The sequence below is a fragment of the Choloepus didactylus genome, chromosome 4 (assembly GCF_015220235.1).
Source record: "Choloepus didactylus isolate mChoDid1 chromosome 4, mChoDid1.pri, whole genome shotgun sequence".
In the NCBI taxonomy this organism is placed as follows: domain Eukaryota; kingdom Metazoa; phylum Chordata; class Mammalia; order Pilosa; family Megalonychidae; genus Choloepus; species Choloepus didactylus.
This window is the reverse complement of record NC_051310.1, coordinates 42,166,905-42,178,921: the sequence shown is the minus strand read 5'-3', so window position 1 is coordinate 42,178,921 and position 12,017 is coordinate 42,166,905. Positions and strand designations below refer to the sequence as shown.

Here is a 12,017-nt window from a genome sequence, read left to right as displayed (position 1 = left end):
TGTGAGAAGATGACCAAATTCTGAGAAATTCTTTTTTCAGGGCTGTTTTTATTTTCTTTTTTTGGAGTACATGGAAAAGCAGAGTTCAAAAACTGTTCAGGAAATGTGAACACCAATCGAATCTTGGTAATATGAAGAGGGTATTATTGATTTTAGGTGAGATAATAGTGATGTAGTTAAGTTTTTAAAAGAGTCCCTTTTTTAGAGATGCATACTGAAATATTTATGGATGAAAGGATATGATATATGGGGTATGCCTCAAAAGTATGTGGGAGGTGGACAGGCGGGTGGTAGCATCAGTGGGTAAGCATGGCCATGACTTGTTAATTGTTGAAGCTGGGCAATGAGGGTGGGGCTTTGCTGTACTTCTCTGTCCCCTTCTTATACATTTGAAATTTTCTGGAAGTTTTCTTTTTTAAGTTCATAAAAGCTGAAAAAATTTTAACTCAGTGAGTGATTTTTGTCTTATTGGTTCTTGCAACAGAATATTTACTTCCTAAAGATGTGTGCTCTCGGTGAGGCTGCCAGGAGTCCCGGATGGCTGAAGACAGTCTGGAAGGCCACCAGCCCCCGAGAGGAAAGCGCCTCAACTGCCCTCCCCATACTGGTGAGGGCTGAGGTGGGGTCCTGCCCCTGTGAGCTGCCTTGGCCCCAGAGGAGCTTTCTGGGATGGGGGAAGAAAACCACTCAGAGGGGCTGGTGTCCATTTTGCACTGTTTTGTTTTTTTTTTTCCCCTTGCAATTTTATTGAGATATAGTCACATACTGTACAGTCATCCAAAGTATACAACCAGTTGTTCACAGAATCATCATATAGTTGTGCATTCATCACCACAATCAATTTTTGAACATTTTCATTACTCAAAAAAAGTAGTAAAACTAAGAATAAAAATAAAAGTAAAAAAGAACACCCAAAACAACCCAATCCTTCATCCTCCCTATTATTCATTTACTTTTTTGTCCCCATTTTTCCACTCTTCTGTCCAAACACTGGATAAAGGGAGTGTGAGCCTCAAGATTTTCACAATCACACAGTCATACCATGTAAGCTACATAGTTATACACTTGTCTTCAAGAATCAAGGCTACTGGATTGCAGTTCAGCAGTTTCAGGTATTTCCTTCTAGCTATTTGAATACACTAAAAACTAAAAAGGAGTATCTATATAATGCATAAGAATAACCTCAGAATGACCTCTTGACACCATTTGAAATCTCTCAGCCACTGAAAGTTTACTTTGTTTCATTTCGGCCAAGAAGGCTTTCCAGTCCCACTTTCCTCCCCTTTTAAACCCAGTGGATGTATTTTAAACCAGAATGGGCAAGCTACTCCATCTTCCCGAACCCAGAAGGTAATCCAGGACGGTTGTGAGAAGGCAGCCACACTCTAAGGCCTCCTGCCAGCCAATAAAGGTTATTTGCCCAGTTCTAACCTTGCTCCAAATCCCAGCTTTTCCTTGACACCTCTGTCCACAGAACCTGGAGGAAGAGTGATGGAAAGGCCACAATGCCCCACCCAGCTTCAGGCCTGTGCTCACTGCTTTCTTCCCAAGGGAAAAACAGAAAGGAGGGAGGAGAGCGCAACTCAAAGTCCTTGGACTTCAGGACCTCTGACAATGCGTTCATGGGATCATTCTGTGATCGATCGGCTGCTCCCTGACAGCCCCTGACCCCAGCAGAGAGGAGCCCAAGCTCTGGTTGTGAGACCTCAAGTGCAGGGGCTAAGAGCACAGGCTTTGGAGCCAGAATGTTTGGGTTCAAATCCAGCTCTGATACTTACTAGGTTTGCAACATTAGTTAAGTTACTTAACTACCCGTGCCTCCATTTCCTCATCTATAAAATGGGGGTAGCAGTCGCCCCACTGGGCAGAGTTGTCACTTAGAACAGTGACAAGTAGAAAGCCCTCAATAAATTTTAGCAAGGTTTCTCCTCAGTGCCATGGGGATGGGCTACTACCAACCCCACGGGGTACTAGCAGAAATAAACATGCTACAACGTGGGAAGGCATTTGAAGGAAGCATAAGGTTTTCACTGAAAGCAGCCCAGAGACATGCATGGAGTCCTGGTCTCAACACAGGCCTGGAGTCCCAAAGATTTGTGCTTCCTTCTGTTAGAAGGCAGCTCCTAGAGACCACCAGGCTACGGAGGCTGTGTGGAGCAGAGGCCTGAGTCTGGGATGGGAGTGGGTTTCCAAGGTTTTCCCTGGAGGGATGGAGAGGGAAGGGGACACATGGGACAGCCCTCCCGGGCCCTACTTTGGGTTTTGTGCAGAATAAGCAGAAGGTGTCACTCAAATCTAATCTGGGCTTATTAAGTGCATCAGCCAGAGACTGAGACGCAGGCTGGCTGCCCTGGGGGTGCATTGGGGGGTGGGCCCAGATGAGCCCAGGTGGGGAGGCCTGGGAGAGCCACCCTTCCAGAGGCCAGGCCAGCAGGAAGAGTGTGTCGGAGCCTGCTGGCCTCAGAGCAGAAAAGGGCTTCCCTGGGGTGGGGAGGAAAGGGTTAAGCCAGCTCTGAGCTCCGAAGGGCAGCTCAGCAGCTATAAACAGTGAGCCCAGGGAGGGAGGGAGCTGACACAGGATGTAGCCGAGGCTCGGGCTGTCTGATTATTAACTTCACTTTTATTTGGAGGGGGATTTGATTCTCTGTTTTACTTCCCATCAAGGAAGTGAAAGCCCAGGTCTGGAAGGGGCCTGATTTCAAATTGTTTTGTCACAGCTCATTTACTTTTCCTCTTAAATAAATAAACAAAACCACCTCTTTGTTTTTCCCTTAATGAGCATTCAGCAAATCATCTGTGGGTGTGGCACAGAGGGGTTTTCTGGAGTCCTTCAGTTCTTCATGGGGAACTTTTGGTTGAGTCTTTTAAATGGAAAAAGAAAGGATCCCTCCTTTAGCTTTAGCCACCTTCAAAATCTCAAGGCATTCCCTTTTCTTCTGGATTTCTTGAGCTCAAACCTAGAACAGAGAAGAGTCAGAAATTCAAGAACTCCAGCCCAGCCAAGGCACTGAGACCTTGGCTGGTCCTTGGGGCCTGACCTACTGACTGCAGTCCCATTTCATGGGCTTCGTGCCCCACCAACACCCCCCACCAACCCCACCACAGGGAGGAAACAAGGAACACAGGGCTCAGTGGTTAGAGTCTTCTCGGTCAGACTTAGACCCAGAGTTGTTGTTTTTTTCCCTATGGCACCCTGACATTTCCACTAAAAATAACTTAAAGCCATTAAACACACAAAGCGATTCCATTACAGGGCTTAAGAAAACACCCTTACATTTTCTTTGCCCAAGGTTCAAAACGTTCGGGAACTTTCCAACACCAAAACCCAGATACCGTTCGAAGATTGTATGAGTCTCTAGCAACAACCCTTTCCTGAATGACCTATATGTGTGTTGGACCACGGGGGACACAGAGACCAAAACTGCAGGCTGCCTACTCTCCAGCACTCACAGCTCAATGGGGAGGACGCAGCGGCAGACAGAGATGACAAGGAAAACAGGAGAGTACTACAGCAGAGGCTCACGGTGCTGTCCGTGGGCAGAGGAGGGGAGAGATGACTCTGCTGGACACGAAAGGGGTAAGGACGGAAGACTTTCTAGTGGAGCTGACATTTAAACTGGACCATAAAGGACCGGTGGTGTCAAGAAGGAAGAATATTCTAGAATATTCTAGAAAGAAGGAACAGCATGAAGCCGAAACATACCCAAGTGACAGAGTGACAATAATGCCTGAACTAGGCCAGGTAATAAGACAACACGATGGGTGGGGCCAGTGGCTCGAGGAATGGCATCAAAATGGCATTTTAAGTCCTCATGGCGCGAGACAGAACTGAAATGGGTCCGCTACTTAGATTCAGCTCCAGACTACGGGTCTTTGACCCCTGGTTTGGAGACTGGCATGACCTAAGAAGAGGTTGCACTTTATGCTGTGAGCAATAAGATACTACACTTGGTAACACGCCTTGTCTTGGACCCTGACACTTGGCTGCCCACAAACACCTGATGACCACAGCAATGACCTACTTTTACCTGCCTCAGACTTTGTGCTCTTTGAATATGGGGCAAAAAGCAAGGGGACTGGAACAAATCCAATTCGCTTACAAAAGCTCCAGACCAGCCCTCCTAATTAATGGCTAACGGGATGGGATTTCCAAACACCCTCAGGTTAGCTTGCCAGGGTCTAAGGTTTTCTGGACGTTCTCAGAAATTCGTCCCTATTCTCATGATGTTTCAGTTTCCAAACCCGAAACCTGCCCACAGCCAGAGCTTCTTGGTCAGAATCCTCACAAGGCAACGTCCACAGGATCCCACAGCTGCGCCCCAGACCGAGCGGGGACTGCGCCGGCGAGGAGGGGGTTAAGCCCGCTCCCGCCAAGATGGCCGACTTGTTTTGCACTTCGGAGGGGATCACGCGGGGAGGATTGCCCTTTGCCTCTGGGGAAGCAGTCAAGGTTCCGCCGCCCTCTCTGGCGCTCTGCCCCAGTCGGCCTGACTGCATCCCCTCCCCTGCGCGTCCTGCAGTTCCCCGGAACCTTGCGGCCCTTCCAGGTCGAAGGCGATCCACCAGGCCCCGGCCTCGCAGGGGGAGGCAGCCAGGCAGCCCCGGGGCCCACGCGAGATGCAGGGGCAAGCGATGCCCACCGGCTCTGAGCCCTTTAGTTCCCAAGAGCGCCTGGGACCTGTGAGCCGAGACTGCTTGATAAGGAGGTTGCAAGCGTGGGACAAGATCCTTTCTGTTTCTTTGCTCCTGGCTGAAGCTGCCCCAGCTGGTCATCGCGGGCCTGGCCTCCCACGGCGAAGTCCTCGGAGGCGGCTGAGACGGACGTGGCTACACTGCCCCCCAGTGGCCATTACGCCAAACAGCGTGCGTGGGCCCCTTTTGGGGTTCAGTAGTGGTGGCCCAGTGTCTACACGCTCTACCCACCCCTTGTTAAAGAAGGCCTGTCCTTTGCTGCATTTGAAGATGTGAACCTGCCCTCTGCCACAGCAGACACTGAACAGTAGATTTTGGCTTCATTTTTAAAGTTTTACTGTGCACCAGGATCCCCTGGAAGGCTTGTGCAAACCCAGATTGCTGGGCTCCACCTTCAAAGTCACTAATTCTATGGGTGGGTCTGAAAATTTGCATTTCTAACAAGTTCCCTGGTGAAGTTGATGCCCCTGCATGTTCCCTGGTCCTGGGATCACATTTGGAGAACCACTGGTTTCATTCACTCATTTGATATGTAATGTGCCCCGCTAGGCATGACAAGAAGTGACCACAATAAATTCCCATCCTCGTGTAGCTTAAAGGCTAACAGAGGCAGACTTGTTTGAACAAATAACTTATAAATGTGTGTAAGATTCCATTTGAAAAGGTTCCAAGTTCCTATGAAGGAATAACATAGGGTGCTCAAGGAGTATATATAGATATATATCAATGGAAAACCGATTTAGATTTGGGATGGGGAGGCTTTTGGAGAAGCCCTCTCTGAGGAAATCCTCAAGCTGAGGCAGGAAGGAAGAAGAAGGTCCTGAGGAGAATTGTAGAAGGGATTGAAGGTAGATCTCATAGGAAAATGCATAGACTGGATATAGATGCAGAGAATGGATGTAGATGCAGAGAATGGATGTAGATGCAGAGATTAGATCGGGGATCTCTGTGGCTGGAACTCAGTGAGGAGGAGGGGGCTGCAGAAGATGGTGAAGCAAAGGGAGAGGGTCAGAGAGTCAGAGCCTTGGAGGTCCATGCGTCGAAAACACAGAGACCTGCTCCTTCAGAAGGGACCACAATCATAGGGAGGAAAGAAGCTGGATGCTGAGCTCTTAGCCACACCCATCAGCACCCAAGAACAAATGTCTCACTGCAGGAACCCCAGCCTCAGTACCCATGGCCCATGAACTTCTTGCTGCCTAAACCAAATTTCCGTAAGCCCCATCCTCAAGCCCTGGAGGAAGGTCACATTTGATGGGTCTGGGTTTGCCGAGCAATGTTAAGACATGGTGTATCATCCACACATCCATCCGCTCAAATTTCACCTCTTCCCCACTGTGCATTTTTAAGTACCTACTGTGTGCTCTTCACTGGGACCACTACCATGAAGCATGCCACAAAGGGCCAAGGCCTGCCCTGGGCTCACCCATTGCTGCGAGCCCCTCAGAGGGCAAAGAGGTGGAGTACACAGTCCTGCCCACAGGCGCTCTTGTTCATTGAAGTGGCTGCCCCAGGTTCAGCCCCTAAACTGCTGCACATACCCCCACCCCACCCAAGGGTCCCTGGAACAGCTCCTTGGGGGTGGGCCAGGTATTCCATTGTTTGTCTTCCATGCTTGTTTTTTGGTATCAAGGCCAACTGGCTGGAAGAGAGTGAGGGAAGCAAAGGCTCCCCTGCCTCTTTTCCTCAAGCTTTCATGGGGTGGCATCTTCCTACCTGTCCTGTCACACTGTGCAGTCACCTTCCTCCCCAGTTTTCTCATCTGAAAAATAGGGGACAAAGGGGTGGGTTGCATTAAATGATCTCCAAAGTTGTTCCATCCAAGCTTAGCCCACCAGCTCACCGTTGGGGAGACGGCTAAGAAGAATGCCCCAGCCCGATGACCTAAACTGCCGGGCTAGGCAAAGTAAGGCCTGTGGGGATAACAGCCTCCGGGTTGCCAGGAAAAAGGAGCGAGAGCACCTGAAGACCTGTGTGCAGCTTTGGGCTCAAACCAACCCAGTTTAAATATTGGTTCTGCTCCTGCTTTGCTGTGTGGCCTCCAGCAAGTGGCTTGACCTCTCTGAGCCTCAGTATCCTCATCTGTGAAATGGGAATAGCATCGTACCTACCTCATAGGGTTGTTCTGAAGAGTAATAATAATAGCTACCACTTATCAAGTACTTATTATATGCCAGGCACTGCACCACAGACTTCTCATTTGTTACGTGAGATCACATGCTGAAGCCGGCAAGAAGTAAAGACTCTGTGATGGGAGCCGTGTTTGTTATTGTTTCACAACAGAACAGCTCCCAGTGCTTTGCATATGTGATTACATTAAATATACAGAAGGGGCTTAGCAAGCCCCTGGCACACAATAAGGACTCAATAAGTGGTTGCCTTCATTATTAGCCAGAGAGAAGGGCCCTTGTGAGCAGGTCCTGCGGCAGAGAGCAGTGTGGAAGGGGTGGGCAGCCTGAGATGCTGGTTCACCCACCTCTCCCCAGGAAAGCCAGCCCCAAGCCTAGTTAGCCAGTTCCCCGGCTGGGACATCAGCTCTTACTCACTCTTCCCTGAGAGCAGCTAATTAGCCTCCCAGAAGCCAGGAGCTCCCCAGATGAAAGGTGCTTAATACAAGCACAAGGTGTAACCCCCATATTTATAACCAAGGTTCCCCTGGGTGAGCAAGGCCTGGAGGTGGAGAGACAGGCCAGACCAGGGCCTCACCTTCTTTATGACAAAGGTTCTCAAGGAAGGGAGCTGGGCTGGGGTGGCTGAGAGCCTGAGAAAAAGGCTCCAGGGTGGTGGGTGTGGGCCCAGCAGCTGCCAGGATCCTGGGAGTGGGAGGGGCCGGGTGGCTGAGGGGGCAGAAGTGAGCTTGCTCCTGGCCCCATGCTACCTCTGAGGCCAGGCGACAGCCTAGAGTAGGGTGGGACAGACGGGGAATCTGATGTGTGACTGTCAGGGCAAAAGCCCAGCTCCGGTGGCCACCCCACTTCGCAGAGCCTCAGCTGCCGCATCTGTGAAACGGGGATGATGATAACGCTATTTACTAACAGTACTCAGTACAGGCAGGGCTTGCACCCAGTTGGCTCTCTGTGTAAATAAGGAGAGTCATGCATTTGTTCATTTGATAGATGTTTATTGAACACCTACCATGTCCCAAGCACAGGATGCTGGAAATACAGTTGTGAACAAAAGAGATAAAGTATTTGTTCCACGGAGCTTACACTCTATGTGAAGGACACACAACAAACAGATAAACCAAGAGATGCCCGGTACATTGCCTGGCAGTGATGGGTGCTGTGAAGAAGACAAGAGTTGGGGACAGGGACAGTAAGAGGTCATGTGTCAGATGGAGCGGTTACACATGCTTAGCTTCTTGCCCAGAAGACCCCTGAGAAGGGAGAAGAGCAGGTAGCCAGGGAGTCCAAGGCAGGTATGTGGCCTGATGAAGGAACGGACCCAGCTGCCCAGCAAATTGGAGGCCTGAGCTTGCAATGTGTAGCTCAGGAGTCTTGACACAGAGCTGGTGAAGCAGTCACTGAAGCACCTCTGTCCCTGGCTAATGGGGGAGTGCCCAGCCTAAACCACCTGCTGCCATGCCCCTTTGGCTCCTGCACCCGACTCCCTGTAGTTTGGAGCCGAGCGGGGCAGCAACTCACTCAGCCACCGGGATAATGACATCTTCCCCTCTTTGACCTTTACAGCTTCCCACCCCAAGTGAGGGCTCCACATTCATCATCTCTGAATCCGCCCAACCACCTGCTGAGGTCAGTAGCAGCCCCGTTTTTTTTTTATTGAGATGAGATTCATGTAAATAAAGTAAACCATTTTAAAGCAAGCTATTCAGTTGTACTTAGTACATCCACCATGTTGTGCAACCACCATCTCCATCAAGTTCCAAAACATTTTCATCACCCCAAAAAGAAATCCCAAAGCCGTTAAGCAGTTATTCCCCATTCCCCCCTCCTCCCAGCCCCTGACAACCAGCAATCTGCTTTCTGTCTCTATGGATTTGCCTATTCTGGATATTTCCTATGTATGGAATCGTGCTTTATGTGACCTTTCGTGCCTCATTTCTTTCACTTAGTGTAATGTTTTTGAGATTCATTCATGTCGGAACACGTAACAGCGGTTCCTTCCTTTTTATAGGGGAAAAATATTTGACTCTATGTAAGCACTCCCATTTTACAGATGAGGAAAACAGACTCAGCACAAATAAACAACACCCAAAGGTTATGTGGGGATTTGGCCCCAGGTCTAAGTCCGTACCACGGAAGTGTGGCCGGCGAGAGCCCCGACCTGGCACTGCTGTCCTGCCCTGGAGTGGGTGCCGGCTCTCCCGGCAGAGGCCCGACCTCTTCTGGGGCTCGCTTCTCGGCACAGGTGCACAGGTGTGGGTGGGGTGGCCTCCCAGGCACCCTGCTCTAGGCGAGGTCAGCACGTGGCTGAAGAGGCCCTGTGAGCACCCGGCTAGACTATTCAGGGGGAATTCCAGCCACTGACCAACCACAGGCCACGGGGTCATGAGGGCCAGGAGTCACCTTGGCCCTGGAGCCAGCCTGGTGGGCAGGCCAGGTCACTGGGAGCACTGTCCCCCACCAGTGCCCTGGGCAGAGCTGCCAGACCCACCCGGCACGTGGACTCCTCCATCCACAGGCATTTTGTTATGCACCTTCTCATGCCAGGCACCATGTGGCCTCCATCTTCAACAAGCCTGCTTAGGGCAGGCGACCTGGAACAGAAAGTGGGTGCAGGAGCCAGGCCACGGGATGGAGGGGAGCTTCTGAGGACTGGCTCACACCTGGCACTGAGCCCAGAGTATTCTACACAGGCAGCTCCTGACACGGCCCACACGGGGAGTCCCTGCCCTCAGGGAAGGCTGCAAACCTGAGGAACCCTGCCCATCCTCCAGCCTCAGTCGCAGGCGGAGGGCACAGGGCAGGGTGTGTGCAGGACCCTAGAATGGCTGCCTGGTGACACCCACCTTGGCTTACCAGATGCCCAAGCAAAGCACAGTATTCGCTCTCCATGTATCTTGTTCTGACCATGGGCCTGCCCAGTGTCCATTCATTTGTTCATCCAGTGCCACTCTACCAGGCAGCAAGAATATAAAGGTTAAAAAAATAAATTTAAAAAAGCCCCTGTCCTTGAGGAGCTTAAAATGGAGCCGACCGTAAAGCAAACTAATAATGACCACAGGATGTGGGGGGCTAAGGCAAGAAGCCCAGGGGTGGGGCCCAGTCCCAAGGTAGCTGCTGCACCCCACAGGTACCCCACAGCTGGTCCTCCAAGGCAGGTCTGCACAGGAAACACACAGAGCTCACTAAACCAGCCTGAGAACACGGGCCTGGGGTCTTTGGGCTCCTTAACTGTCACCGCTTTCCCCTCTCCCCATCCCGAGACCCAGGATACAGGAGGCACTCTTACCCAGCAAGGAAATGACCACAGCAGGCACCTCTGAGGACCGGCCGAAGGGCAGGGAAGGGCACCCGAACCCCTGCAGGAACCCACTGCAGCCCTCCTAGGGGCATTGTGGGGTGCCCAGCTGAGCGGGCAGGCCAGGGGAGGCAGCCGGGCCAGCACACGGCCATGCCCACAGCGGCAGCCCCCAGTTACCGAGCACTTCTGAGGTGCCAGGCACGTGCTGAGCACATCACGTGCGTTTCCTAAACCAGGTGTCAGCAACCACAGGAAGCCCAGGGACTTACCCAAGGTCACACGGCCAGTGCATCTGTATGACCCACTCCAAAGTCTACACCACTGTTCTACAGGCCTCCCCCCCGGCCAAGGCCAGCACTTTTTTCCTAAAGGAGCCAACAGTGCGCCCTGTGCCCTTGTCCAGCCTCTTGGCCAGGCTGCCTGGCAGCGGGGAGAGGCAGGAAAGAGCACAACCCTCAGACCCCACCCCAACTGCGCTCCAGCCTCTGCTCCTCTACCCCACCCCAGCTGATCCCCTGATCCCTCCAGCTCAGCTGACCTTTCTACAATCCCAAAGCAACTCTTTTTCCCAGGGAGCCCCTGGACAAGCTGGAGAGAAGAGTCCACACTGGGGTCAAGGTGGCTGGGCTGGGCCTAAGGAAGGAAGGGAATGAGGTGGGGGCTGGCTGGGTCCTGGTCATACCTAGGCCTCGGAGGGCAGGGGTAATGGCTCTTCAAGGGGTCAGATGCTCCAGGCCTGTCCCCACCCCCACAGCTATCTTGGAGAGCTTGGCAGCAAAAGGGGAGGCCATGAGCTGGATCTTCCAGATGTCTTGGCTGACCTGACACAACCCTGGAGTGCCCTGTGGGGAAGAAGGTGGCAGGAAGGGGTGTGTGGGAAGGCAGGTGATTATTGTCTTCCATTTCAGGAATGGGGTTGGTGACACTTGCCCAGGGACCCCCGCCTAGCCAAGAAGTGGGGATGAGCCCCCACCTGTCTGGGGGCAGCCAGGGGTCAGCTGAGTAGGCCATGGGAAATAGACCAGGTACAGGACCCCCGACCAGGACAACGCCACTGCGAGGCCCAGCCCCCACAGCTCATTTCCTGGGCTCTGACTCTGGGCTCTGGTTACAGCATTTTACATGCATTAATCCTGCAGCAAGAGGAAGGTACATGGGGTCCCCATTTTATAGATGAGGAGACTGAGGCTCAGAGATTTGAGAAACTTGCCCCTAATCAAGGCTAGGAAGTGGGCGAGAAAGTGGACAAGTGGACGAGTGACTGGGCAAGTGAAAAAGTGGATGAATGAATGGGTGAGTGAAAAAGTGGATGAGTAAATGAATGAGTGGATGAGTGAATAAATGAGCAAGTGGACGAGCGAGCAGGTGAGCGCACAAGTGAGTGAGTGGAGAGTGAATAGACGAGTGGTAGGGTAGGTAAAGGGCTCAGCTGGAGGGAAAAGCAATGGCTGCTCTGTCAGAACGGCCCCTGTGAGGGAGGAAGGAACGTGGCTTGCGAGAAACTGGGTGGCCCATTTGGGTGCCAGCCCACTATGAAGACTACGCCTCAGGTCTCCGTTCTTGGAAAGGAAGCTGGCAGAATGGGGAGCTCTGGAGGCCCCAGCTTACCCAACACACACACACTCCACGGCAAGGAAGGGGCCTGGCCTGGTCAATCATCAACAGGCCACGGAGAGCGCCATTGCTTAAGAGGAACCCGGACCGGGTATCGACCCACCCACCCCTGCTGGGAGGGAGAGAGGAGGAAGGACCCATTGGCTCGGCCTAAGGTGGAGGTTGGGGGTGGGCAGGTAGGCCTGGCGGGGCAGCACTCCTGTGCATTGGCCGCTGGGCCCCAGGGTCAGTGTCCGGCCCTGTTTGCCCAAGAGGGTGGGGTGAGGTTGCACGGAAGTGGCTCAGCA

The 12,017-nt window shown here is 52.2% G+C and overlaps 1 long non-coding RNA gene across 1 annotated transcript; it reads right to left on the bottom strand.

Moving 5' to 3' along the window:
- Positions 1 to 2,501: 2,501 nt before the first annotated feature.
- On the bottom strand, positions 2,502 to 10,245 carry LOC119533186. The gene is made up of 4 exons (XR_005216604.1): positions 10,105 to 10,245; positions 9,662 to 9,767; positions 6,409 to 6,454; positions 2,502 to 2,957 (listed from the first exon to the last, which is right to left on the bottom strand). It is a non-coding gene; the product is annotated as an uncharacterized LOC119533186 (long non-coding RNA).
- Between the last annotated feature and the right edge of the window lie 1,772 nt (positions 10,246 to 12,017).